Source organism: Rattus norvegicus, chromosome 9, assembly GCF_036323735.1.
Source record: "Rattus norvegicus strain BN/NHsdMcwi chromosome 9, GRCr8, whole genome shotgun sequence".
Classification (NCBI taxonomy): Eukaryota; Metazoa; Chordata; class Mammalia; order Rodentia; family Muridae; genus Rattus; species Rattus norvegicus.
In genome coordinates, this window is record NC_086027.1 from 95,675,086 (window position 1) to 95,702,886 (window position 27,801).

Here is a 27,801-nt window from a genome sequence, read left to right on the forward strand (position 1 = left end):
AACCACATGGTGGCTCACAACCATCTGTCATGTAATCTGATGCCCTCCTCTGCTGTGTCTGAAGACAGCTACAGTGTACTTATATATAATAAATAAATAAATTTTCAAACTACCACAGCTATCTATGTACTGCCAGAGGGTTGCTATCCCAGGATAGCAAAGGAATGTAATACAACAGGAACAACAACAGAAAGACTCACAGCCCAGTTCCTTAAAGTGTGTGCTGATTTGAATGAAATTAGCCCCATAGGTTCATATATAAGTGGTACTACTGGGAGGTGTGACTTTATCAAAGTAGGTGTGGCCTTGTTAGAGGAAGTATTTTACTGAGAGTGGACCGTGAAGTTTCAAATGCCCAAGTCAGGGCCAGTGCCTCTCCTCCTGCTGCCGGTCAATCCAGATGTAGAGCTCTCAGCTATGTCTCCAGGACCATGTCTATCTGAATGCTGCCCTGCTTCCTCCATGACGTAATGGACTAAACCTCTGAACTGTAAGCCAGTCCCAGTTAAATGCTTTCCTTTACAAGAGTTTGGCATGGTCATGATGTCTCTTCACAACAATAAAACCCTAACTAAGACAGTGGGCAAAGGACCTAAGTAGACATTTCTTAGAAGAAAACATACAAATGGCCAACTGATGTATGTTCAATGTCACCAATCACCAGGAAAGTATAGATCAAAACTACAGCCAGATGCCAACGTAACCTGGATAGTGAGGTCCTGGAAAAGACAAATGTGTAGGTAAGGACATGGAGAAAATGAACCTTGACTCCTTATGAAAAAACTCCATACAGGTTTTTTCAGCCATTATGAAAAGTCTTTATGGAGTTCCTCAAAAAGCCACATCATGCAAGTCATATGCCCACGTTTATGGCAGTATGAGTCAACACCGTGAAAGGTAGAAATACCCCAGATGCACTGACTAATAGACAAAGAGTGGTGTACCCGTATACTAGAATATTTCTCAGCCATGAAAAATGTTGATATATTCTATGTCATGAGTGATTCTTGAACAGAGTTTGTCAGGTGCAGAAAGCCATTCACAAAGGGCCACACATTTTAGATTGCATCCAGATGACACATCCGTGACAGGAAACTGGACAGAGACAGAAAGTAGGTGAGAGTTATACAATAGCCATGGAATTATCCATTCTAAATGTGTGGATTCTATGGAACCTCAATTAGGTTGTCACTTTAAAAAAAAGATACTAATAAAAGTTTAGAATATGGATTAAAAATCTGTGTGTGGGAAAAATCCATTTAAATCCACAAAATCAATCTCACCAAATGAGTTCCAAAGGAACTGAAATCTGAAAGAGCTTTTTCAAAGCATGAGGTATTTTAAAGACTCTAGAGGTCCCAAATCTTGTGGTACAAGGTACCAGGAGCAGAGTGTGGCATTGAGTGTGAAGCTCAATGAGTGTTACCACCCCTCACCTCTGCCTGGCCTCCCCCTGCATAAGCCCACTGTATGGCACTCTCTTAGGGCCTCCCGTAAACTAGGCTTGCAAAAGACTAACCCAGGAGCAATCTTAGAGGAGTCCAGCAAGGAGGGGTGGGCGGGCCTCTGTCTGCCTGGAGCAGGGTGTCTGGCCAGTGTTTGGTGGTGATTAGCTTGGGATGAAGCTTCTAGCTAAGTATGTAGAGCCGGCCTCTGTCTGAGTTAGGATTTCCATTGCTGTGAACAGACACCGTGACACTCTTATAAAGGGGGACATTTAATTGGGGCTGGCTTACTGGTTCTGATGTTCAGTCTGTTAGCATCATGGTGGGACGAAGGACAACCATCCAGGCAGGTGTGGCGCTGGAGGAGCTGAGAGTTCTACACCTTGATCCTAAGGCAACCAGGAGACTGGCTCTAGGACCTGAAAGCCTAGCCCCACAGTGACACATTTCCTCCAATAAAGACACACCCATTCTAACAAGGACACACCTCCTAATAGTGTCACACCCTGTGGGCCAAGCGTTCAAATACATGAGTCTGTGAGAGCCAGGCCTATTCAAATCACCACAACTTGTCTGTGTGTCCAGAGAGCTGCCAGTCTAAACAGAGCACGGGAGAAGGAGCAGGAACCCTCAACAGGGCCAACATTTTCTTTCCTCAAAAGAATAGTTTAAGCTGGGTATATACACCTGCAATTCCAGCACTAGGAGGTAGGGGCAGGAGGATCAGGAGTTCAGGGTTATTCTGGGCTAGACGAGACCCAGGCACAAATACAAAAGAAGGAGCAGATGTGAGTCTATTTCCTCCTACAGCTGAATGATCGAACCCTCTGCCTCCCATTCCATAATGTGCAAAGCCCTGACAATCCCTCGGAATGTGACACCCAGCTTTCCCCACAACAGTAAAATAAAAACATGTATTAGCAGTGAGGGGACAGTCACAGCTCTATGCTGTCACCTCCATCAGCCTCACAAGTCCTGTAATCTTTCAGGGAGCTCCCCCTGTGACTGATGGAGAAGAAGATTTCAGACTTACCTAGCTTGAGGCAGAGTTGGCCATTGCTGTTAAAGATATTTCAGTCTAGGCTCAATTGTGAGGGTTGGGAGGATGAGAAACACCCAGAAGAAGACACCTGAGTGTGGCACAGACTCCTCAAGGGACAGTCATGGTTGGCTGTCGTGCTGTTAGCCCCAGATAACATCTGGTGGCTCTTAAACTTCATCTGCAAAGGTTGCTAGGAAATCTGGCTTCCTCTCTTCTTTTGTCTCTCATGTTAAAGATTATGGGGTGGTTCTGAGATGCTCGGACAGAGCTAGATCTGGAAAAAACTGGAATGGAGTAAGGTATGGAGAGTGCTACGTTCCCTTGGAGTCTTGTGCTGATGTTTCTAGAAAATTGCAGGCTTCCAGTTAACTGTGCTGGAATGCTGGTGGGAAGCTTCAACCGGGCTTCAGAGAGAAGGGCTCCTTTCTCTTCTCTGGTCCCTGTGATTTCCCTTATCTTTCTATCTTCCCTTGATGGGACCCTAACAGGACAACAGCGGTTCTCAACCTTCCCAAGGCTGCAACCCTTTTGTACAGCTCCTTTTGTTGTGGGGACCCCAAGCATAAAATTATTTCTGTAATCTTACTACTGTTATGAACGGTAATGTAAGTATTTGATATGCAGGACATCTGATTTATGACCCTGTCGTTTGACACCGCCCTCTCAAAGAGGTCACCCCCACTTGTTGAGAACGGCTGCCCTGGGATAGTTTGTGAATGCCCTCTTTGGCGATTGAATGAGGCACCCCACCCTCCTCTGTAAATGGTATCCTCACAGCAGGAGTAGGGCAGATGAATTTACCAAAAATGGCAGTGTTAGTTGGAGATGTGTGGGTCAACAGCTTCTGTCTGGTTTTAATTAGCCAGCCTAGCCTGTCATCTGTTGAGGACTTTTTTATTAAATTTGTGTGTGGTGGTGGTGGGGGAAATGCTTCAGCTAAGGATGAATGCCCAGCGCTTTAGTCTCTGGAGCATGTAGGGGAACCCTACGTCCTTCCCCTGTGATTAGGCTTCATATACTTCATGTACTTCTCATTTACTCCTGTGTGTTTTTAACATTAAGACAAATATCATCAAGCCGGGTGTGGTGGCAAATGCGAGGGAGGCAGAGGCAGGAGTATCTCTGAGTTCAAGGCCAGCCTGGTTTACAAAATGGGTTTCAGGACAGCCAGGGTCACACACACACACACACACACACACACACACACACACACACACACACACACACACACAGTCTTGAAAAACCAAAATCAAAACCAAAACCAAACCAAAACAAACCAAAAAGAAGTCAGGGGGCTTAGCCCACTCGCTCACAGTGCCACATTAAGTGTGCAGATTTTGCTGAATGTTTACTGTTAGCTGAACGAACACCTAGGAGTAACTAGACCCAGATTCCAAAGGCATTCAGGATTGCTCTTCCAGAAGCTTCCCAGCATCCCCTCCCTGCCCTCAAGGAAAAGACTGCCTACAATAGGGCCTCTATGTACTGGGGACTTTATGAGAGGTGCTTGTGAGATATGACCATGATGCCTGTGAATTGCCTGATTATACTTGGTTCTCAATCTCTCACCTTGGTGCCCTCGGAGTCCTCTGGAGACTTAACACCAGTTTTGACTCAGTGATACTGGTCTGGAGCCCTACAGTCCAAATGTCTGAGAAGTCCTCAGAGGCAGATCTTTCTTGAAAGTCTCTGTCTGGAAAAGCAGCCTGACCTTGTTACCACTGTGCCTCCATCAGGGGCAGCATGTGACCATAAAGCAGAGAGTGAGGGCTACAAGATCTTTAAAAATTAGTTTACAAAAGAACAAAAAACGCTTGGTAAAGAGAAAGGCTGAAAAACCTAAACAGAGGCCCACTAAATCCAAGACCTAGCATGGGCACAGAGGGACTCTCTTGTCTCAAGGTGGCCTGTGGCTCATTGTAATATGAAAATATGCATCTTTGGTGGAGATTCACTGTATTGTCCTAATTTATTCTTGTTGCTGTGATACTTTAACCAAAAGCAACATGGAAGAAGAAAGAGTTTATGTGACTTGTGATTCCACATCAAAGTCAAGGCAGAAACATAAGGCAGGCCTGCTTGCAATTTCATACCACATTACCTCTGTCCAAGCATCTGACTTCACAATCAATGAATCATGACTTCACACTAGGAACCATGGGAGAAGCATTTGCTAGCTGGCCCACAAGCTACCTTATACTCATCAATTTTCTTACACAGTTCAGCACCACTTGCTTAGGGAATGATGCCACCCACAGTGGGCTGAGCCCTCCTACATCAATTAACAATCAAACTAGTTCCTCACGGGCATAGTTACAGGCAGATCTGATGTAGGCAATTCCTCAGTAAAGGCGTCCTTCCCAGATAATTAATTCTAGGTTGTATCAAGTTGGTAGTTAAAGCTCCCACAGATAGATGCTGAGGAAACATGGTATGTAAAGTTGTTATGGAGTTACACCTAATAGAGAGCATGCTCGGAGAAGCTTGTGTTATACAAGTGAGGGGGGGAAATTGGTCCTGCGAAATGTAAGACACCTCCCTCCCCATTGTTTGTGCATTAGGACAAGTTGAGTGGTTCTACTTTGTGCTTTCTACCCTGTGGGTTATCCTTTTAAAGACAAAACAAGAAACAAAACTATATTGGCTTCTGTTATAACTGTGTTTCATTATTATTATTATTATTATTATTATTATTATTATTATTATTATTATTATTATTACAGGACCCAAACCTAGATTCGCACTGGAGGCGACCTCTGTACCACAATATTAACCGAATGGCATCTCTGGATCTCTGGACCAGGTGGAGACCCGACACAGAGTCCTGGTGTGACACTGGCCTTTGTAGGTAGGCTAAAAGAGTTTAACTTTACTGTGCCCCCTTATATGGGGCTTGGGCCTTCTGGATTGTCACTAATCTCCCAAAAACTAGGTAGTGTGTAGAGTGCACACTCTGTAGAGTGTGCAAACCTCTGGTAGAGATTCCAGGTATAATTTGGTCAGACCATACCAGAATTCTCCAAGTTCCTGTCATACAGAAAAAAAAAAAAAACTTCCCTTTCCCTACATTGTCACCAACTTGGGTCAGAAGGTGGTGGCCAAGACAAGACCTTCTGGAAAGGAAGCACTAAGTCTCAGACCTCATAGTCTTTAAGGCTGGCTGGTTGCCGGAACTGTCCACTGAATTCCTTTGCCTCTCACTACAACCTGGGGATGGAGACATGTGGCAGGAGCCTCCGTGAGTTCTCCCTGAGGCTCTGAGATGCTCAGGAACTTGCCTAAGATCACACAGCTGGGAAGTGGGTAAGGCAGAGTTAGAATCCAGGTCACAGCACAGAGGAGCAGCTGCCAGCCACACAGGATGGGGAGGAGACTCCTGCAGTTGAGGACGTTTAGTTGCTTTTACCAGAGAGCAATGTCAGAGGCAGAGACCTAGGACAAGACCATGAGGCTACTGAGTCTTCTCTGCTTAGTACTCCTCCTCCCATACTGTGCAGCCCTCCACACAGGGAGCCCTGGGCAATCTAGGGGTAGGAGCACAAAGCAGGTCCCCTCAGTGTGTCTGTGGATGCCCCCCGTTGGGGTCAATCTGAGACCAGTGGGAAAATTCCACCACCAACCTCTGAGCACAGAAAGACCCCTCCCTTCCAGTAGGAGTAGAGTTAGTTTAGTTCCTGAAACAGCTACAAGCCAAACTGTCAAACAAAGCTACCTGTGACTCCCAACCAACCTCCCCTTGACTTCCAACCATCCCCCCCTGGAAAGTCCAGAACGGTCCACTGACCACGAGTCAGTTTGAAGGTCACTTCGCCCCATCAATAGTACCCTGCCTGGTTACCATTGTTTGAATTCTGCCCCAATTGTTTGCAAGGTATAGAACTCCCTGTCAGAGTCTGCTCAGGGTCACCCCACTTCAAGGGGGAGATGACCCTGAGATATCAGAATTACATTCCTCTTGCTTTTGCATTGATCACTGCCTCCGTGGGTCTCATTCAAGAGGCCCTAGAAGAGGTTCAATTTGGACCTCACAATACAAGGTTCAGCATGGGTCCCTCACTGTGAGACTGGCCTGTCCCTCTCTTTCAGGCTCCAGCAGTGAGAGATTTCCCTGGCTTCCCCATCATCCTAAATATGAGCATGCCCTCCTCTGGCTTCTTTTTCCTTCTGCCCGTGCAGTGATAGCTCAAGGATTAAGAAAGATCATGGCACCTCTTTCACTGCACGGGCAAGGCTTAAACAAATCTTACCAGCTAAACGGATGGTCCACTTATGTAAATTACTTTTATTTCTCTGTGTGGAAAGAGTTGAAGATTGTGAAATATAGATATATAATGGGCAAAGGTTGTTTGAAGAAATAAATCAAGGGATTGGAGGCTTTCCATTTGTACCACAGTAAAATGTATTCTGTCTCAGCACTGGCTGATGGCTGGCCTGAGAGGCAGTCCCCTGTGGACATGCTGAAGGCAGAAGCCCTTCTCAGCTGAAGGCATAAGGGAAGGAAAGAACTCAGCCTTCTCCCTAGTTGTGTTTCTTTGGTTTATTCACTGTTAATTTTTGAGATAAGGTCTTTCACTGTAACCCAAGGTTGTTTAGAACTCTCTGGATTGCCCAAGCTCACCTCAAATCAGGGCAACCCTTCCTCACACTGAGACAAAGGCATAAACTAGCATTCCAATTTGCCTATTTTTTTCTGTTCTTTCTTTTTGTTTTTTTTTTGTTTGTTTGTTTTGTTTTTGTTTGTTTTGTTTTTGTTTTTTTGTTTTGTTTTTCAAGACAGGGTTTCTCTGTCCTGGAACTCACTTTGTAGATTAAGCTGTCTTGGAAGCTGTGCGTTTAGCTGGATGTGATGGCTCAAGTCTTTAATCCTAGCACTCAAGAGACAGAGGCATACAGATCTCTGATTTTGAGGCCAGCCTGGTCCACATAGCTAGTTCTAGTCCAGCTAGAATTACCTCAGATCCTGCCAAAACAAAACAAAACAACAATAAAAAAAGGAAAGAAAAAAAAAGAAAGGAAGGAAGGAAGGAGGAAAGGAAGAAAGAGAGAGAGAAAGAAGGAAGGAAGGAAGGAAGGAAGGAAGGAAGGAAGGAAGGAAGGAAGGAAGGGAGGGAGGGAGGGAGGAAGGGAGGGTGGGATTAATGGAAGGAGTGATCTGGGTACAAGAAGGAGGCCTAAGGAGCAGCTACCTCAGGCCACAGCCTTGGCAAGTGCTGCACCTACCTGAGGGCACGGCTGGCTGTCCCTGACAGAGAGAGGAGGGCTGAGCTTGTAAAGTGCAGAGGAGACCACGGGGACTTCCCATGGCCACACAGGGAAGTGATGGAGAACCACCAGGTCTTTAGGCAGTCTGAGAGTGGCAGGCTGCTTATCTGAGTAGCTGTGACTCATCCATCGGGAATTCCATAGGACTCAGAGAGGCCTGACAATATCAGGGTTAATATTGGTGTCCGTCTGCCAGGACTGCCACAAAAAAACCATACAGGACCCAGTGGCTTAGCAGAAGAGTGTAGCTTCCTAGCCCTGAGGGCGGAAAGCCTGAAGTCAGGGGGCCAGCATGGTGGGACGCTAGTGAGCCCTTGCCCATGGCTTGCAGATGTCCCCTCTTGTTCATTACGTGACCTTCCCTCGGTGTGTGGTGGTGGTATAGGGGCTTTTCCCTATTTTTTTTTTTTTTTTTTTTAGAGGGATGTTGTTCTCAGCATGGACACTACCATGAAAGTAAATGGCTGACATTCAGGAATGTGAGCAGAAGAGGAAAACTCACCACAGCCACACGGAAGGGCTTTTCAAAGTAGAGTCAGGAGGTTGTCCTTAGGCAGGGACTCACAAATCAGAGCTCTGGCCCCTCCCCCTGTGACCCAGCATGTGGCACACCCATGCTGGATAAAGGCACTCGGCTTTATCCAAGGCTTGGCATGCAGACCCAGAACTTGTGGGACTGGCTCTGTGGGCATGTCCGGTCTGCTGATGCCTTTTCTATGTCTTCTTTGGTCAAGCAACCTCTGTTCCTCCTCAGAATCCAAACTCTACTTTCCCTGATGTTCTTGTGCCTGTGTCTCTGAATTATAATTCATACTTTTAAAAAAAGTATTTGGGGCTGGAGAGATGGCTCAGCGGTTAAGAGCAGTGACTGCTCTTCCAGAGGTCCTGAGTTCAAATCCCAGCAACCACATGGTGGCTCACAACCATCTGTAATGAGATCTGATGCCCTCTTCTGGTGTGTCTGAAGACAACTACAGTGTACTTATATATAATAAATAAATTTAAAAAAAATTTAAAAAAAAATAAAAAAAGTATTTGTATCCCCCAAAGTCACAATTCCTGACTCACAATTCCTAAAGCCACAATAAACTCCCCCTTTCTTAATGGTGAGAGATGTTTTAGTCAGGATTCTCTAGAGGAACGGAAACAAGGGGAAGGATTTGTAATATATATATATATATAATATCTGTATAATTGTATATATACAAATATATATATATTCATATTCAGAAGTTAATAAGTGAACTTTAAAATAGCAGTGCTGGTCAAATCACACCTGAGATGCTGAGAACCCCGTGCTTGGTCCTTGAGGCCAGGCACCTCCATCTATTGGTGTAGTCCCAGAACACCTGTCTCTCACCTTAGGGACAAGGATTGATAGTCACTCAGTGTGAGAGGTGGAGTGCCTCAGTAGTCTGGCACACTTCCTTTCTTCAGCAAGTACCCTTTGCTCCAGCAGTGATCATGTTAAACCTCTCAGAGCATCCAGCCTCTCCTTGTCTCACTGGTTGCATCTCAAAGACCTCTAAGAAAGCCAGAAACTGGAGGAGGGGGAGGAGGGGGAGGAGGGGGAGGAGGGGGAGGAGGAGGAGGAGGAGGAGAGGAGGAGGAGGAGGAGGAGGAGAAGGTGGTGAGGGGGGTTCCAGCCTCTCATTTTTGAATCCTGCCTCACCTCTGTTGCTTCCTCTTTCCCTCCCCAGCCTGCTTGCCTCAATTCCTGGGAGACTCTTCTGTTCTGACCCCTGTCCACCCGCCTCTTTTCTTTTTTTCCTGGAATCTTCACATCTGTGCATTCCTTTGGAACAGGCTGCACACTCTCTGGAGCCTGCACCCTCCAGCCCTGTCCAGCCCTGACCAGTCCTTTCCAACTTGTCAGCCTTGACTGAGGGCTGATGTGAGCAGGAAGTACTTAGGACAGCCTTAGGACAACCCTCCAGGCACCAGGACCTTCTTGTACAGACACTGGGAAGAAAGCTCTTCAGGGCTAATAGACTGAAAACCACTATATCCTGGGGACCCAGAAAATGTCCACACTGAGACCGTCATAATAAAACACATTGTGCCATGCTCCTGCTGACAGCCGAGATGTGGGTGTACTTGTGGGCAGGAGGGTGCAGGTATGTGTATGACGTACCGTCCAGAGACAACCTCAGATGTTGCTCCTCAGGCCCTTGACTTCTGAGACATGGAATTACAAGCCCATGACACAACAAGCTTTTTTTTTTTTTAATGTAGGTTCTGGGAAATGAACACAGGTCCTTACACTTACACAACAAGCACTTTATTGACTATGTCTGGGCTCTTCCCTTCCTACCATACGCTTTTCTGGTTTTTGTCATAGTTTTGGTTTGCTGTTTGTTTGTATGAGATAGGATCTTGCTACATAGTCCTAACTGGCCTGGAATGTGCTGCGTAGCCCAGGCTGGCCCTTGACTTGTAGGGATCTCTCTGCCTCTGCCTGACCTCCTGACCCTGCCCTGACTCCCACCTCTGCCTGGAATTACAGGTTCAAGCCACTACATTCAGCCTCCATATTGACAACTTTAAAATTGCCCTGTTTTTAGGCCCTGCTAGTCCTTCTGCCTCCTCTCCATTCACCCTCACCTTTTCTTCTCTTAGCTGTGCTGCCAAAGGGATTCCAAGGCTGAGCACAGCCCCTTCCCTGGAATCAAATTTTATTGAGTACTTACTTCATGCTGGTTGTGGGAAGTCAGTTCCCATCTGCGACTGTCTGAAGTGACACCAACATGGTACGGAGGCCCCAGATAAGGACTGCTGCTCCGTGCTCAACCCTACCTTGAAACACTAACTGCTCCCGGCCCAAGGCTGTTACTGCCTTGTTCCTTCCATGGTGTCTCTCCAACCCAGAGGGTTGTCTCCAAACCTCTATCCTCCCTCTTACACAAGTATCTTGAGTACTTTCTAAGCTGACAGGGTCTATTGGGAAATGATGCAGGCTCAGAGCTGTAGTAGGCCCATGACCTATCACCAAGGCAGCCGAAGGTTGCCTCGTTCACTCAGGCCACTGTGACAGTTTGTGACACCTGGTCCTCTCCTTGATCCATCATTCACTGGGGGGTCTGGGAAGGGCTCCCTCAGCTTCTGTCATTTCAAGATGAGGGAGCAGAGCCTGTACCAACCTACACCAGCCTATCAACGTAAGGACACCCACAGCCTTATTTCTGGGGTCCCCCAAGCGTCTGTCTGGTTGCAGACTTCTTTCCCTTCTTCTCTATTAGCAGAGCTGGGGTGCATAGACCACCTCTTTGCCAAGACAGACATTACTATGGGGCCATTACAATGGGGCCTTGCTGTCCAGAACAGATCCTTTGGGCTTCAGCATAGAACAGAGACACCTTGTGCTTGGATCCCATTTATTTGCCATTCGGATGCCCGGCCAGGAAGCCGGCGAGCAGTGGGCCTGCAGGAGCCTCACACTCAGCTTTCTCATGCTCTCCCAGGGATGCCGACTCCATCAGCTGATTTGAAGCATCAACCCTCTCTCTTCAGTTCCTCCGTCTTACTCTCTTAGCGGCTCTGGGACTCCTAATGCCTGGTTTTGCTCTCATGGCAACTCCTCAGATGTCTCCCTTCTGTGAGACAGAGTAATTGGGAAGTATTTGTGGGGCTGTCCCTGCATCCCAAAAGCATGCGTGTATATCTCCAGCAGAAGCAGCCACACCCCAAACCCGTCCTTCTGGGTACTCAGAAGGTGAGGACCTCCCGACTGCATATCTGCCCTCTCGAGCTTGCTGTTTATGAGGTTTCTGTGGTGATTAAACTGAAGAGGGCCACATTCTCAGGCCTCCCAGTGTCTAGGACTGTGGTAGAGATGCTCGAGGCAGGTTCTGACACAGGGAAGGCAGGTCTTGCCTATTGAAAAGGTGAACTTTTTTTCTTTCTCAAAGTATATCAGGAGAACAGCAGCCAATGTTCTATTCATGTCAAGTGCTTAATAAATGGCATCTCACTGAGGGTTCAGAATGCCCAAAGTCAGGCAAGCCTAGGGAATAGCTTAGCAACTGGGGACTCCTCTTGGTTTGGGCTATGTACCAATATCTCTGCTAATAATACACTTAGCAGTCAGCACTGTCATTTCCTACAGGCACATGCATACATACCACTCTCTGAGCAATGCTCCTGGCAGCCTGACACCAACATAGGACTCCTACTTGCACCGAGATGTACCACTCTCTGAACAGTAGAGTTTTTCCTCCCCATAACAACTATCAAACTCAGATCCCATTCAACAGGGCTCTAGTTATGTATCGAGGCAAGAGTAGGGAGTATATTCCGGCCTAGACTAGTTTGGGGTCTATGTGCAATAGGGAGAACTTTGTCCTTCTTTTAGGAAGAATTCCCTGTTTACCATCCTATGCTTATGTATAATTGGGCATGCATGTGATTAGAGTCAGATGAATTATGGGAAAGGGTATGCACTGTGAGCAGAGATTTACATAATCCACACCTGCCAGTCAAAACGGAGAAACACCTGTGCTATACACCATAGTAACCGAACTCCTCCATCTCTTGAACTTCATCAAAGGAATCCCCAAACGAGGGCTTTTGAGTACTCTTCCGCTCTTGAGGCCCACTGTCAGTTTTGATAATGTATTCAAACTGTACTGTTCTTTGTTTTGAATACATTTTTCTTGTTTTGAAAATCTTGTGTGCCTGCAATTCATCCTTTAAAAACACATTGAAACCTTGGAAGCACCTGGCCCAGATCCCAACCCCAATGACAATTCCATATAGTCGCCAAAACCATCTTTGTTCTGCTTTAGAAAGGGACATGAGCACTCAGATGTTAACTGACTCATGCAAGGAAGTGAGAGGGGCCGATGTTCAAATCAAGGCTACCGGACTGAGGCCAGTGTAGCTCAGAGCCCAACTTCTCACCTGTTTCTTGCCATCTTGAGTTTAAAACTAACAGCCACCAGGAACACAGCCTTTCAGAAGGCTGGAGAGGACCTGAGATGCATCTCGGTTGGTAGAATGCTTGCCTGGTATTCACGAAGCTCTGAGTTCTGAGTTTAATCCCCAGTGGTGTATAAAGCAGATGGGGTAGGTGATACAGTTCTGTGATCCCAGCCCTCCAGAGGTGGAAGCAGGGGGATCGGAAGTTCAAGGTCATTCTCTTATATATATCCCGTTCAAGGCCAGCCCGGGATACATGAGACCTTGTCTCCAAAAAGAAAGTAAGATAGGGGCTGGAGAGATGGCTCAGTGGTTAAGAGCACTGACTGCTCTTCCAAAGGTCCTGAGTTCAAATCCCAGCAACCACATGGTGGCTCACAACCATCTGTAATGGGATCTGATGCCCTCTTCTGGTGTGTCTGAAGACAGCTACAATGTACTTATACATAATAAATTTTTAAAAAAAAAGAAAATAAGATAGTAGTGAATTAGAAAAGGACAGAGATAAGGACAGAGATAGGTACTAAACCCTAGACTTACAAGAGGTTGGCTTGAGCACCCATAGCTGGTGCCTGCCAGGCAACCCAGTGTTCAATTCCAGCTCTAGCTGGTTATGGGGCTCCAGCAGGCACAGATCAGGGCGACAAATGCCACAAATTGTCACCTCAAGAAGGCCTGGAACAACAAGGCCTCACTCTGCAGGACAACCGATTCTGCTGTTTATCTTGCAAGATCTTGGCCAACCTCCCGCACCTCTTCATTTTGTCAATTTCTATGACAATGCCTCCTACAAACACATGTCAGCCATGTTTCCCCCAAAGACAGCCAGACAGATCTGATTTCCTTTCCTGTGAGCTTCAACACAGCTTCATTGGAACCCTACACTAGAAAGTCTTCATTTCTTGAGCTCGGCTAGTAGCCTAGGGTGACCGCCTGCAAGAGATGTTGCTTTCGACTCACAGCCTATTGAAAAGAGGCCAGAAATACATGGGGGAGCTGCAGGCAGCAATGCTGATCATTTCCGACAACTGGAAAGACCTGTCCCAAGGCCAGATACCCTTTTAAAATAAAAAAAATTCCAAGAATCACCAGTAAGAATCAAAGGTAGCTCCCTAAAAAGGAACTCTGCAGAAACAAGGCTTCTTCTGTCCAATGTCCTAGTGTCTGTCCAGGAAAGTTTCGTTTGAAACATGGCCTTATACATGCTCACACATCCCCTGACTTCCAACTAAAGAATATCCAGGATGATATAAGATCCTGTACCCAAGGTTTTTAAAACTGGAAATAGTTGAGAGACTGTCTTAGTTAGGGTTTTACGGCTGTGAATAGACACCATGACCAAGGCAAGTCTTATAAAGGACAGAGAGTCTCCAAATCGAGTCATTTGGAGAGTGCCTGGAAAGGGACAAGAGAGACTTGAGAACTCTGAGTAAGGGAACAGAGAGGGGAAGGAAGGAAGGCCACATTGAGTGTAAGGACCCTTATCCCCAGTCCCATCTGAATTAGAGGCAGTCACCAGCAGCTGACAGCCTAGGGGAACTCAGTCTCATATCCAAAGTCATCTCCCTTCAGAGTTTCAACCTGTCATGATAGAGAGCCTCAGGTGTGCCTCCCTGGCTCAAACAGGAAAGATCCTTAGCATTGGGAGATCTCCCAAGCTCCCACCCTCAGCTCAGGTCCCCAGCTACACCTTCCTCTTTTACTGTTGTCCAGATAAATAGACTAAGGAATCCGACTCCCTTCCGATGCTAAGTTACACCCCTACATCCAAACAGATCCCTACTTCTCTGTCCAGAGACATCCTCATTAGATAATGAACCAGCAAATCATTTTGGGGCTCTTTAAAAATCTAGATGGTGAGTATTTCAAGATATAGCCTATGGTTGATACCATGACTGATGCATGCGGTTCCTACCAAAGAGAGGAAAGTGATAAAGGCACAGTCAACCTGCTTGTCTACAGCTGAGGGGTGTGTCTCCTGGGAGGACATTGTGTGCATGTACAGAGCCCCCTCCCTAAGTCCATGAGTCCCATGTATAGAAGCACCTCTTCATTTTCCCCTTACCTCAGCAATCCTACTCACCAAGCATTCTTCACATAGGCTTCTGCTTCCCCCAGGAACTTCCTATTCCATTCATCAAGACCCCAACCCCTCATCCCTAGGAACTTGAAGCATTTAGCTAGAGTGGGTATGGGAAGTTACCTTATTTCCAAGTGCACACAGCCAACCCATCAGCCATTTCCCCAACAGAAGCTCACCATGGGACATTCTTGAAAAGACCTCTTGTCAACGTTCAAACTCATTGTGGTGTCCCTGGCAGCAGGGCCACAGGGATTGTTGCTACCCTTAGGAAACAAGACTGCCCATGGTCTGACCTCTCCCAGAATGACCAAAGCCAAGAACAGGGGAAAATTCATCCTGGGTCTTGGGCTGCCTTGCATAGACCCTTTCTCCTGGAGCCATGGCTAGGGACCCTAAAGAGACACCCTCAGTTGGCTTGGCCCAAACCTCTTCCAGTCTTGTGATGCAGTAGCTATGGCTGGAGTGGTCACATCAATTGTTCTGCTCAGGGAGAGGCTTCTAGTTGGCCTTTGGGTTGGGGCACAGAACTGTTTCATCTCCTCTACCAGCCTGATGGTCACTGTCACTTCACCTATGTCCCTAGCCCACCACCTCCAAGCCTCACAAGTCCAGGTATTCAGCAATTCCTGATAATACACACACACACACACACACACACACACACACACACACACACACACACACACACACACACCAAGGTCTCAAGGTCTCATTTAATAACCCGGGCTGGCCTTGAATCTTTTATCTCGGCCTCCTCAGTGTTTAGACTACACACACCACACACCACCTCTCCCTGCTGGAGTAAATTCCTTTCTGGTAGGAGAGGGAATGTCAGATACAGAGCTGGCAGGCTCACTCTCTTCTTGGGACAAAGAGTGGCTCCTGTGTCTGGTGGAACCATTAAGGCTGAGTAGCCGTATCTGGCCACTTTGGGATTCTTGGACTGTCACAAGTTTTGACTGGGTGGTTTGCCCACTTGTGTGAGCTTGGAGAGCTGAGGCCAGAACCTCCACGGACAAAGTAAAGTTTGAGATCCACTGCCTTTCCTATGAGGACCCCTTTCCTATCCGGGCCACCATATCCATGAAACTCTGTGGTTGGTCAAAGAGTGGCCTGAAAGTGTGGTCAAGGAAGATGGCCTATTGTCCATTTTTATGGCCCAAGATGCTGGAGTCTCCAAGGAGACTCTGGCTTCTTTTTGAGGCTAAGTAACACCAAATGTGGACCAGGATGAAGAAAGGAAGAGGGGAAGGAAACATGGCAGGGGACCCAACCAGAGCCTTAATGTCTCTCTGCATTAAGACAACCATTTCTCTCAAAGCAACAAGACGTTGGTCACTAGCTGAGACAGCAGAGTAGCCAAAACTACAGGAATCCCAAGTCCAGCTCCCTGAAGCTGATGGCTTTGTGAATATTACAAATATTGGTCAAGACAGGAAATAGGAACCTTCTATTGCCATATCTAAGCTGAGTTTCCCCAACCAAGTCACATCATACTTCTGATTTTATGTCCGCCAAGTACACAAATCTGGAGGATTCTGGGTAGGATCTTTTGTCCTGAAACGGTTCCTGAGCAGGGCAACAGCACAGAGGCTGTTACTCCATAGCTGTGATGTCTCCTCCCACTAGAGCACTTCGTAACCCTGAGATTTAAGCCAATGACACACAGAAATCACAGCACTTCACAGGCTACATATACATTTACAACCAGGGAGTGCCCTGTTCTAGGAGGGCTCTGCAGTTAGTTTAACATGGTGCTTCTGCCTCTCTGAGATTCTTCATCAGTTTTTGGCAAGAGGTCCTGCATGTTCCCATTGCACAGCGCCCTGTGACTTATTGACACCTGTCCTATGTACTACAGTGCCTCCCTAGTCCCCCACGGCTGGGGATAGAAGAGCTGGAAGGAATCCACCCTGCTTCATGCTTCACAGATGTTGAAACACACCAGGCAGGGAAAGTCACAAAGCCAAGATGGGCCAGGAGCTCACAGGTATAGCCAGGACCTCATAGGTACAGCTGGAATCTTGCAAGAGTAGCCGGGTTCTCCCTCCCATTAGTTCTTTCTCTCTCACTCTTTTTTTTCCCTTTTTTTCTTTTTTTCTGGAGCTGGGGACCAAACCCAGGGCCTTGCGCTTGCTAGGCAAGCGCTCTACCACTGAGCTAAATCCCCAACCCATTAGTTCTTTCTCAATCAGTGCTCACAGCGCTCTGTACTTACCCAGTAGTGACCTCTACTCTACGTCTTTCTTGATCTCTTTTCATTAAAAAAAATACACATATATTTTGCTCACCTTCCAGCCAGAGGTTCCTGGGTGTTGGGCCCCCGCATGTGTGCTTCAGTGTCTTCCTTTCCCATGCACCATCCTGTCCAGGCACCTCAGTGAAGGTCCATGTGTCCCCACATAACTGCACAAGCTCCTGACCTGGCCCTGAGAACTACAGTTTGGAAAAGCTTCCCTGGGAAACATTCCTGACCTTCAGACCTGCCTCGGCTATAGCTGGCCCCATTCCTGGGACAGGCACTTCCTTCCTGGGTGTTTACCTTGCTGAGTGCTCTGAGCCCAGGCGGGGAGGCAGCCACACACCTTCCTAGAAGCCAGGCAAGAGGGGAGGTGCCACTGAGGTGCAGGTTGACATGACCAGAACAGTTCCTGGCTACAAGGTAATATTGAAAGTTGACCAAAAATGGACTCCTGCCCCTGGGTCTGAGATTGGGTAGGTAAGTGTTTATGGTCATCCAGGGTTCTGGTCACTTTTGTGTGAGTGTGTGTACATGTGTGTTTGTGTGCACAAGTCAGAGGTGAATGCCAGGTCTCTCTCTCCTTGCTCTCTGCCATATTTTTTTCCTTATTGAACCCAGAACTCACTAATTGGCCAGGTTGCCTTATCGGCCATCCTCCGAATCTTACCTGCACTCTCCTGTCTCAGCCTTTCCTTGTAGGGATTAAAGAAACACACTGCCAGCCCACAGCCCATTTTTCTTTCTTTCTTTCTTTTTCTTTCTTTCGTTCTTTGTGTGTGTGTGTGTGTGTGTGTGTGTGTGTGTGTGTGTGTGTATGTGTGTGTGAGACAGTTGTGAATCTTCTCAAGTTCTAGTGCATATATGACAAGCACTTTGGCAACTAAGCCAGCACCTCTAATCACTTTTTGGGATGGCCATCAGGGCTCAGCTTGACATCTCAGACAGGGGACACCAGCTGCTCTGTGCCAGAGGTCTTAATCAGTTGTGACTATTACTATGAGTTATGACTAGTGACAGCTCCCTTCTGCCTGGTGTTTACTGTGTGGCTGGCACTGAACTAAGCATGTTGCATAACCTCTCTGTGCAGCCCTGAGCTCTCACTACAAGTTGAGAATCAGGTCCATTTTAAAGACACATACGCGTATAGACAGACATCCATTAGCCCATCAGCTTGCCCAAGCCACATAAGGTAGTAAGCTGCTCCAGGGTTTAAACCCAGACCAGTGGGTACCAAAACCTTGGCTCTTAACCCATTGCTTTCATTCATCAATGTTAAGAGCTACACTGACCGTATTTATGTAAGTCTCATAAGAGCTATTGTCTTTGTGACCAACCGTTGGTAATAAATTAACCCAACTTGTACTGCCAAGAAGCAGGGCACACTTGTAATCTGGGTTTCTGTGGGTCAGGACTCTGGGCTGGGCTTGGCAGTATTCTCTGTTCAGGGATTCTCACTGGCTAGAGGCAAGGTGGCTGAGGGCCAGGCCTCCTCTATACAAGGCTATGTGGGGAGGGCTCCTCTTCCAGGCCTCATGGGGTTGTTGGCAGGTCTGTGTTCCTCCTTGGGGGGTTGCTGGACTGAGGGCCTAGTTTCCTGCTGGATATGGCTGGGTGCCCTGCTCTGTTTTGTTTGTTTGCCTCTCTGCCATGACACCTAGCTGCATTGAGACTGCCGAAGATTTAGGAAGATCTCTCTCTTTATCCCTTCCCCCGCCTCTCTGTGCTCACACACACACTCTCTCTTTGCCTCTCTGTGCCTGTCCCTCTTCAAGGACACGTGTGCATGCATGTGTGATGTGAGCATGCTCAACTCTGATAGTCCAAAGTTGACATCAGGTGTCTTCTTTGATGAGTCTCCACTTTATTTATCAAGGCAGGGTCCGTCCTTAGACCTGGAACTAGTCAATTACAGCTAATCTAGCTGGCCTACCTTGAGGAATCATCCTTCTCTGCCCCGAGTGCTGGGCACACCCATGCCCACCTAGCCTTTGTGTTCTGGGGACCTAAATCCTGTCCTCACATTTGCATGCCGAACACTTTCCTCAGCTGAGCCAGCTCCCAGCTCCATAGACTTTTGTGATTTCCTGGGAAGCTGGGAGGGGGGAATGACATTAAGTGACACCCCATCACTTTGCCATGCTCTGCCTGTTAGAGAGCAACCATTAGGTACAGCCCATATATCACAGTAGGGCACGGATGCAGGAAGTGGGCATCATTGAATCTCAGATGTCTGCCTAGTATGACATCGATTGCCACAAATGTTGGTTCTGGTTTTCGCCACTGAAAGCCAGATGGAAGTAATCCACCCATCCCTGCTCTTTTAAAAATAAACATATATATTCTTACTAACTTACAAATCAAATGTTACACAGCCAGATTAATTTGGTCATTCAAACACTTTGCCCAGTCCCAAACACACACTCTCTCTCTCTCTCTCTCTCTCTCTCTCTCTCTCCATATTTATATATATATATATATATATATATATGCGCGTGTGTGTGTATACATATATACATATATATAGAGATGTGTGTATATATATATATATCTGTATGTATATATATATATTCACATAGATTAGGTATAGACACAGATGTATCAGCGATTTTATTCATTTAGAATGGCCATAGGGCTTTACTTAGAAGCTAACTTTCACTATCAAATGCATTTTTATTCACTAATTCATCAATACACACTCACATCAAAAACAAACAAACAAGAAATCAATAACTCTGACCTGGCTAGCCCACTCTTGGGCATATGCCCCCAAACTCCAGAGCCTACTTCACAGACATTCGCACATCCATGTTTATTACTATTTAATGCGAGGAAGTGTCCGCCAGCGGAGGGAGAGAAGATGAGAACATGGGTACCTACACGAGATGGAATATTATTGGGTATGAAGAGAAATGAAATTTTTAGGGAAGTGAATGAACGTAGAGAGTACAATGTTCAGTGAGGAGACCTAGACTCAGAGAGAAGAAAAGACTGCGTGTTCTCCCTCATCTGTGGGTCCTAGCACATAACGCACACGTGTGTGTATGCAAACAGGTGTAAGTTCGTGAATTAACTTATCTAAGAATCTCCATTGTCTTATGATAAGGAAGCCAGATATACAGACAGATGTTTGATAGTTTACCTAAGGTCACATACATTCTCGCGATCACACAGAAATGCTGGTTATGAAATTCTGTAATAAAGACATATTTCTGCTCAAAAGCAAGCTCAGCCTCCAAGTGCCACAAATGAATAGCTAACCATAGTTGGTGAACCATTCTATGTAATCTCTGTTGTGCTTATTTTATATATTTAATTTAAAGGTTTGTTTATGTGTCTCTTTGTGTGTGTTACGTCCATGTGGGTGTCTTTGAAGGTCAGACGAGTGTGTTTGATCCCCTGGATCTGTAGCCTTAGGTGGTTGTGAGTCACCGATGCAGGTGTTGGGAACTGAACCAGGTCTTCTGCAAGAGCAGTAAATACTCTTAACCCTTGAGCCATCTTTCTAGATACCCACCTCTCTCTGTCTCTGTCTGTCTCTTTGTCTCTGTCTCTCTCCTTCCCTGTCGCCCTCCCTCTCTTTCAAATCCGCATATATGCATGATGTGTATGTATATGTGTGAGAGCACGTTCATGTGTAAATATGGGCTTTGGAGTGCCGTGGCATGTGAGTGGAGGTCAGAGGACAACCTTGAGTGTCAGGCCTCACCTTCCCTGTTGTTTGGGTCTCTTGGTGTTCACCAGTGCATAAGTCAGGCTAGCTGGCCTTCAAGCTTCCAGAGATTCTCTGTCTCTGCTTCCTATCCCACCATAGGAGTGCTGGGATTTCAGATGCATGCTGCTGTGACCAGCTTTACATAGGCTCTGGGGGTCTGAACTCAGGTCCTCACATTTCCACAGTCAGTGTCTTGCTCACTGAGCCACCTTCCTTTTATTTGCTTTAAATAAATGCCTGTGAGAACACAAGCATCTCATCCTTGTGGGATGCAACAGGAAGCTTGCAAAGGACTTACAGGACAGAAGTTAAAAGATGTCCCAGGCTGTGGCGAGGAATTAGCATTACCTACGGGAAATAGAAGCGTAGACTGGAGCCACATACGGGGTCTAACTCTTAGCTACCCATGATAATCAGAAATTCCAACATGGAAACTGAGAAAGGTATTTGAGAGTCTCGGAAGCCTTAAAAAAAGGAAGAGGCAACTATGGGGAAGCCCTCGGTAACCAGGAACACCAGTAAGAACAATTCATCACCCATGAAAAATGCAGGGACACACGAAAACTGTAAAACCCTTGAGGTAGCCTCCCATGAAGGGTGACAAACAGGGAAACAGAAAGGACAGAAAAACAGAAAACACAGATTCTAAAAGCAGATGTGTGAAATTTTTACCCTTAACATGTTCCACAGTGTGGACATTAAATATTTTTTCCATCAGGTAATAGCTGAGCAAGCTAGATGTCTGTAAACACCGGAGCTGACCGGAGGACAAGGTTAGAACCGGTTATCTGTGAAGAAGGCAGGTGTTCTGCTGGGGTTAACTAACAAAGCAACACAAGTCGGAGGCCTCAAACAAGAGGCCTTTATTGTCTTACAGCCATAGAGGCTCAAAGTCCAAGGTAAGGATCCAATAGGTTTGGCTGCTTCTGAGTCGGTCTCTTTTGAACTCTAGAATTGAAGTGGCTGCCGGTCTGGTTCTCGGCTTGTGGATGCCTGGATTCTCTGTCTTCGTGTGATTTTTCTTTTATGTATGCTCAAACCTGCTCTGTAATAACATTCTCTCCTTAGCAGGCACCAGTCAGATCCCAGCTCATACCTCACTTTATCTTTCCTCTTCACAGAGTACAGTCAGTCACACACTGAGGCACTACCAGTTGGGTCAGAGAGCACCAGCTTAGGAACTGTTAGGTTCAGTTCAGTCCATGATAGTCCAGCCTCCTAGTTTTACTGGTAAGTCCAATGTCTCAGATTTCTGATGGTGTGACGTTGGTCCACTCGCCGTGTTTTCTCTTTTGTAAAACAGAAATGACAAACGGTATCTATGAGGTACGGTTGCTGCTAGAATTATGCAAATTTATGCATATACAATTTTAAAAACTAAGCACAGGGCTGAAACAATGACTCAGCGGTTAAGGACACAGGCTGGACCTGGATTTGATTCCCAGCCTTCACCTGGCCACTCACAACCAGCTGTAACTCCATTTCCAGAGGATCTGATGTCCTCTTCTGCCGTCTGCCAGTACCAGGCAAACCCGTGGCCTACATGTGTACCTGCGAGTGAACACCTCATCCCATGAGATAATAAAATAAAAAATTAAGTGTGAAAATATTTAAAGACATAAAGAAGGGGAACCTGTAAAACAAGGATGGAAAATTTCTGTGGCTTCAGAAGCCACTCTGGGGAGCAGAAGGGTGACAGCCAGTCAATCCTCAATCCTCTGCATCTTTTTCCTTGCTGACAGGAGACAGAGTTCTCATGTAGGAGGGATCATAAGATTCTAGCTGTTGGTCAGAGACAAGGCTTTGGATCCCCTGTGGTAGGAGCTGGCTGAAGTCTTTTTTTTTTTTTTTTTTTGGTTCTTTTTTCCGGAGCTGGGGACCGAACCCAGGGCCTTGCACTTCCTAGGCAAGCGCTCTACCACTGAGCTAAATCTCCAGCCCCTTGCTGGCTGAAGTCTTAGCGTCATGAGTTTAGTTTGAAATTTTCTTCCATCCTAGAGAACACAGATTTTGCAAGAATAAGGTCTCAGCTGAAGTAACCAACAGCCAAGAGGGGAGAAGGCTTGGCTGTGTTTCCTCTAAGCTGTGTAGGAGCTTGCATTGGGAGAGCATATAATTCCTTGTACAATTAAACAGTTTTTATTTTAGTTTTTTTTTTTTTAAAGCAGATTCAGAAAACAAAGGAGAAATTCTAGGACTGAAAACATTAAAGGAGATCCTAACTGGGTGTGGCGGTATACATCTTCAATACTAACATTCAAGAGGCCAAGATAAGCAGATCTCTGTGAGTTCCAGGGTAGCCTGGTTTGCATAGCAAGCTCCAGGCCTCCTGGGGCTACACAGCGAGACCCTGTCTTCAAAACAAGATTTGAGCTAGACACTACTTTATCAGGCAGAAAACATAGAAAACGTTCGACACCCGCCACCGAATAAAATCATGAAAATGTAGGAGCCGTTTACCAGGCCGTTGGGAGGGAGAGCACCAGAAGCGGAGGAGACGCGGTGTTCAAAGAAATAACGAGTGGGGATTTTCAGACTTGAAGAAAGAGAATGGGTTTCGAGTTTGGAACGAGTGCTGAGTCCTAGACCAGTTCAGAGGAACTCATACCTGAACTCACATTCAACCCAGACTGCAGCCGCAGGACACCGGAGATAAAAGAACAATCTCAAATGCCTTCAAAGAACTGAGAGATCCCATCAGTCACTGACCTCCGCCAGCCATGCACTGTCCTGTCACCAGGAGGCCGTACTGCACTATCTCCTCTCCTTCCAGAGAGCTCTCTGCAGGCACACTGTCTCTGCCTTGGGACATTCTCCTTTTCTTCTCTGGGCTGCCTCAAGAGGTCCCCCTGACCCCTCTTACCCCCTCATTTCTTCTCAGTGAACCATGGCAATCCGCCTGTATTGTCCCTGCCTCTCTCTGCTCCCTCAGTCCCTCCCACATAATTAGGCGACCCTGAGACTCATCTATGATGCTCCTGCTTCTTCCTTCCCAGTGAGTGTGGTGCTGGCTACACTCGATCCGTGTAACAAATTTTGTTGAAGCGAATTTGGAGTTTATATTAAGAGATTTTAACATAGAAGTGAAGCCCTGGAGTTAAATAAAAAAGACGTTGAGGGAGAAAGTAAGACATACCATAGAATGTGGATGTGGGCATCTCAAAAGGGAATCACCCTCTGAACATACTTGAACACTTAACCTATTTCTCCTTTGGACCTAATATGTTAGATTTGCACATGGAATCAAGCCCATATGCATACGTTTGTTATTTTTTTTTCCCCTCGGTGATTCAGCTAGGGAAAAGTCAATGAGTACCCTTAAGCCATATTTTATGTCCAGGAGGGACCATAAACCTCTTCATGCCTTATCTATTGGCTGGAGATGAGGAAGCTTCAGATTTCCTGTAGCAGAAGTTGGCTAGATTCCTTCCTTATAAGGAGTTTGGTTTGGAATTGCCATGCACTGTAGTGGTGAATTAGTTAAACTGCTTTGGCTCCCAGTGGGTTGTGTGCAGCAGCTGTACCTGCCCAGGAGCTCTCTGGTCGAGAATGAAAGACACACACACACACACACACACACACACACACACACACACACACACTAATTTATTTTGATATACCTTGGCTGGGCACTTCTAAATTTCCCCGAGGCTAGCAAACACTCCCCTCCTGTATTCCTTTGTTAATGTCTTTTAAAAATCTGTATTTCATCTCTATTACCCCAGACTCAATCAGGGAAGTGCCCTGATTGGCCAGTATCCTGGATCTTTATATGTCAGCAGGCCTTTAAGTTTTATCTTTCTGCTTTCCCATCATGGCTCTCTCCCCCTCTCTCCCCCCAATTCTCTCTCTCTCTCTCTCTCTCTCTCTCTCTCTCTCTCTCTCTCTGTGTGTGTGTGTGTGTGTGTGTGTGACCCTTGCAATCTAAAAGTCCTGTCTGTCTTTCTGCCCAGCCACTGGCTGTATGTCAGTTCTTTATTATCAATCGAAGCCAGCTGGGGGCAGGGACCCTCAGGTCTGGAAGTGTGGCTTTCGGGGAGCTGAAACAAGACAACGCCTTAGAAGCTATCCCCAACATTGTACCGTAGTAGACACGGATGTTGGCCGGGTTAGAATGCAAGGTTTGTGCAGGAGAATGCAGCACCCTCAGAGCTCAGAGGAGGCACTGGCTCTCTGGAGCTAGAGTTAGTTATAGGTCGGTAGGGGTGCTGGGAATCAAATCCCGAGCACTGAGCCATCTCTGTGGATCCTAATTTAATTTTAAAACATTCACATTATCATATTTGTATATAATGCTCTGTGCTTACATACACACACACACACACACACACACACACACACACACACACCCAGCTTCCCATCCCCTCCAATGAATGTCCTCTCCTTTCTTCCTAACTAGTCCCTCCCCTACCCTAAAGCCCCCCTCCCTCCCTCCCTCCCCCTTCCCTTCCTCCATCTCTCATCCTTTGGCTCCTAGAGTTCTCCTGTATCTCCTTCACCATGTGATACAGATGTCCCATTTAGGGCTAAGCACTCAGCCGCCACTAAGCTCTTTAACCAGTTGTGGGTCCCTGCTTTTACCATCCCTTTAAGATTGTTAGGGTCAACCTTATTCCAGTTCTTGAGACTGCGCTGTAGCATGTAGTAGTTCAAGGGACATGACAGGGTGGGAGGAGGTGGCAGAGAGAAGCACCAGGACCTTGGGAGTGGAGAGGAACATCCCTCTCCTCTGCCTTGGGTTCTCAAGATCTAATGGCTTGGAGCTCTGCCTCCCAGCACACCTGTAAGTCCCTGGGGTGAGCACAGTCCCAGGAGAACTGGAAAGACTGCTTTGAAAGTCCAGTTCTTCTGCAGTTACCTTGTCTGGGGTTTAAATCAATTGCCTACCAAGTCCCTGCTACGAACACGTCAGAGATCATGTCTCTTACATCTGTGGAGTAAGGTCTGCCTCCTTAAGAGGTCTAAAAATAGGCCAAGCTATCGGGCAGAGAAGGAGCTGGCTCATTCGAATAGCCGGCTTTGGCTTCTTTTGCTTCAAATCCCTGTTCAGGTTAAAAGCAAGAACAAATGGGTCTTCCCTCCCTCACTTGGATTACTAGCTCGAAGGGAACTGCCTTGCCTGGGGACTTGTCTCCACACTCCCAGGGAAAGGATTGTCTGCCGTAGATGAACAGAGGGGACTTGAGGGGAGGCCGAGGTGAATACATCACAGCTGTAGAAAATAAGGAACAGCTGTCAATTAGGAATGGCTCACCCCCCCCCTCCCCTCAGCAGCCTGCAGAGATGATGGCCATTAGGGCTCTGTGGACAACAAAGTCAGCATTTGTGGTGCCAATGCCCAGGCTTAGCAAACCATGCATCTGTCTGAGTCCGTCATTCCAGTCATCCTGTCTGGGGTGGGGGTAGGGGTGGGGGTAGGGGTAGCTGGGAAAGTGAAAGGAAGGAAGAAGTTATGGGGAAAAGGAAGCTGGGACGGTAGGAGAGAATGCCGGCAGAGCAGGAAAGTCCAGGATGTGCTGCACAGGGACTCCAAGCAGCCACGTGGGCAGAGCTGTCTTTGCTGGCCTCTAGCTGTGGCCATTTAGGTGTTTGTGTGGACATGGGCCCCTGTTTATGCTGTGTCCCTTCCTCTTCCAGACTCAGCTCTGGGTTGCTCTGGGTCCTGTCCATGCAAGCCTAAGGGTGGACCACCCTCAGCCCCCAGGCTGGTGCCTTTCAGTTCTGAAGGCTTGGCTGCCGCCAACTCTTACATAAGCTTGTTTGTCTCTGAGGAAGCTTGGGTAAGGTCCCCTAGGGACAGAGAAAAGTTTTGGGAGTACTGGCTCCTGGCAGCAGAAGCAGAGGGCAGGAGAGACAGAAGGGAAAAGGAGAGGTGTCCCCACACTAGGTGTCTCTCATGGAGATTGCCCCCAGAAAGTGAAAGGGGGTGCACAGAAGAAAGAAATAAGAAATAGCCCAGACCCTACTTCCTGGCTGTGCCAACTGTCAAAGGTTCAGAAAGGGTGTTGGGAGGGGACACACACTGAAGTTTCCAGGTTCTCCTGTCCCAGGACAAGGAACAGCACCAAGGACACACAGTAGGTAGCTAAAATAGTTTATTAAGAAAGAGAAAATTCTGATGATGAGAGTAGGCCAGGGAGCAGGGTTGTGATGGTTGGCATATGCTTGGCCCAGGGAGTGGTACTATTAGAAGGTGTAGCTTTGCTGGAGGAAGTGTGTCACTGTGGGGTGGGCTTGGAGACCCTCCTCCTAGCTCCTCCTAGGATGCTCAGTCTGTTCCTGGCTTCCTTCGGGTGAAGATGTAGAACTCAGCTCCTCCTCCACCATGCCTGCCTGGATGCTGCCATGCTCCCGCCTTGATGATAATGGAGCCAGCCACAATTAAATGCTGTCCTTTATAAAACTTACGTTGGTCATGGTGTCTGTTCACAGCAATAAAACCCTAACTAAGACAAAGGTCAAGAGTCTCCTGATCCTTTGTAGGCGTTTACACAGCGCCAGCCATTCTGGTGGCTGCAGGCATTCTCAGCGCCGCGTTTGTTACCTGTGGCTTAGGTAGGGGAAGTTCTCCAGTCTTTTTATGCCAACTGGCTTCTTTCACAAATCCTGATGTCTCCCCGCATGTCTTTATTCTTCTGTTACATAAACTAACAGTGAAATTGGGATGTGCATGGAGGAGCGCAAGAAGGTAATTAGCCAGGTGGTGGTGGCTCAATCCATCCTTTAATTCCAGCACCCAGGAGGCAGAAGCAGGCAGATCTCTATGAGTTTGAGGCCAGCCTGGTCTACAGAGTGAGTTCCAGGACAGCCAGGGCTACACAGAGAAACCCTGTCTGAAAAAAAGACTTTTCAAAACAAAACAAAAAAGTTAATAAGTCTCATCTGTAATGTCATTAGTTAAAACTGATCACCGGTGGTATTTATTTATTTACCATAAACCTGAGTGTGGCCATGCGTTCCCATAATCTCAGTACTTAGGAAGCTGCAGCAGGAGAATTATGAGTTCCAGGCCAGTCTGAGATGTATTGCAAGCTCCGGGCCAGCCTGAGTTACATGTGAGAATCTGCCTTGAAAAACAAAGAAACAAATGTTAAAGTA

The 27,801-nt window shown here is 46.9% G+C and overlaps 2 protein-coding genes across 4 annotated transcripts in view; one reads left to right on the forward strand and one right to left on the reverse strand.

Annotated features, from left to right (window-relative positions):
• Positions 1-17,296, reverse strand: part of Ngef (neuronal guanine nucleotide exchange factor) — a 97,559-nt gene extending 80,263 nt beyond the window's left edge. Inside the window, exon 1 of the mRNA XM_039083015.2 lies at positions 17,041-17,296. The gene's annotated coding sequence lies outside the window, so the exon portion shown is untranslated. The remainder of the gene's footprint in view (positions 1-17,040) is intronic.
• Positions 1-27,801, forward strand: part of Neu2 (neuraminidase 2) — a 48,872-nt gene that overhangs the window by 8,748 nt on the left and 12,323 nt on the right. For 2 of the 3 annotated variants that reach the window (XM_039083110.2, XM_039083108.2), the window contains exon 2: positions 5,211-5,335. The gene's annotated coding sequence lies outside the window, so the exon portion shown is untranslated. Of the gene's footprint in view, positions 1-4,712; positions 4,919-5,210; positions 5,336-27,801 lie in introns of those variants that run through there. The other variant, XM_039083109.2, reaches the window with a different exon arrangement.